We start from the raw sequence: 1057 nt of genomic DNA on the forward strand, positions 1-1057 counted from the left end.
GGTGGGTGTGTGGGTGGGTGTGTGGGTGGGTGTGGGTGGGTGTGTGGGTGTGTGGGTGAGTGGGGGTGTGTGGGTGTGTGGGTGTGTGTGGTTGTGGGTGTGTGTGGGGGTGTGTGGGGGTGTGTGGGTGGGTGTGTGGGTGGGTGTGTGGGTGTGTGGGTGGGTGTGTGGGTGGGTGTGTGGGTGGGTGGGTGTGGGTGGGTGTGTGGGTGTGTGGGTGGGTGTGTGTGGGTGTGTGTGGGTGTGTGGGTGTGTGTGGGTGTGTGTGGGTGTGTGTGGGTGTGTGGGTGTGTGTGGGTGTGTGTGGGTGTGTGTGGGTGTGTGTGGGTGTGTGGGTGTGTGTGGGTGTGTGTGGGTGTGTGGGTGTGTGTGGGTGTGTGTGGGTGTGTGTGGGTGTGTGTGGGTGTGTGGGTGTGTGTGGGTGTGTGTGGGTGTGTGTGGGTGTGTGTGGGTGTGTGGGTGTGTGTGGGTGTGTGTGGGTGTGTGTGGGTGTGTGTGGGTGTGTGTGGGTGTGTGGGTGTGTGTGGGTGTGTGTGGGTGTGTGTGGGTGTGTGGGTGTGTGTGGGTGTGTGGGTGTGTGGGTGTACGTGTGCACACTAGGCTACGCTACTCTTTTGAAGATTATAAAAAAAAAAATTTTCCCAATCAATTCCTTATTAATATGCACTAATATATACTATATAATATTAATTGCGTACACTTGTGTTTGTGTGTGTGTGTGTGTTTACTAGCTTGTCGTTCTTTGAAAAAGAGGGGGGGGGGTCACGTTAACACTATTTGTTATTGTTGTTGGTTCACCGGTACTCTCCCGGCCCAGATCTCCGCACAATAGGCTACTTTACTTTTTGAAGATTATAGGATTATTTTTTCTCACTCAATTCCTTATTATTATATACTAATGTTTATTATAACAATTACGGGTGCACACGTGTGTTTGTATGTGCGTACTTGTTTACTAGCTTGTCCCTCAGAAAAAAACGGGGGGGGGGTCACTAGGCTACACAACTCTTCTGGAGTTTACCTGGCGATATTTAGATAATTTACTAACCACTATCTA

Source organism: Cherax quadricarinatus, chromosome 1, assembly GCF_038502225.1.
Source record: "Cherax quadricarinatus isolate ZL_2023a chromosome 1, ASM3850222v1, whole genome shotgun sequence".
Lineage (NCBI taxonomy): Eukaryota > Metazoa > Arthropoda > Malacostraca > Decapoda > Parastacidae > Cherax > Cherax quadricarinatus.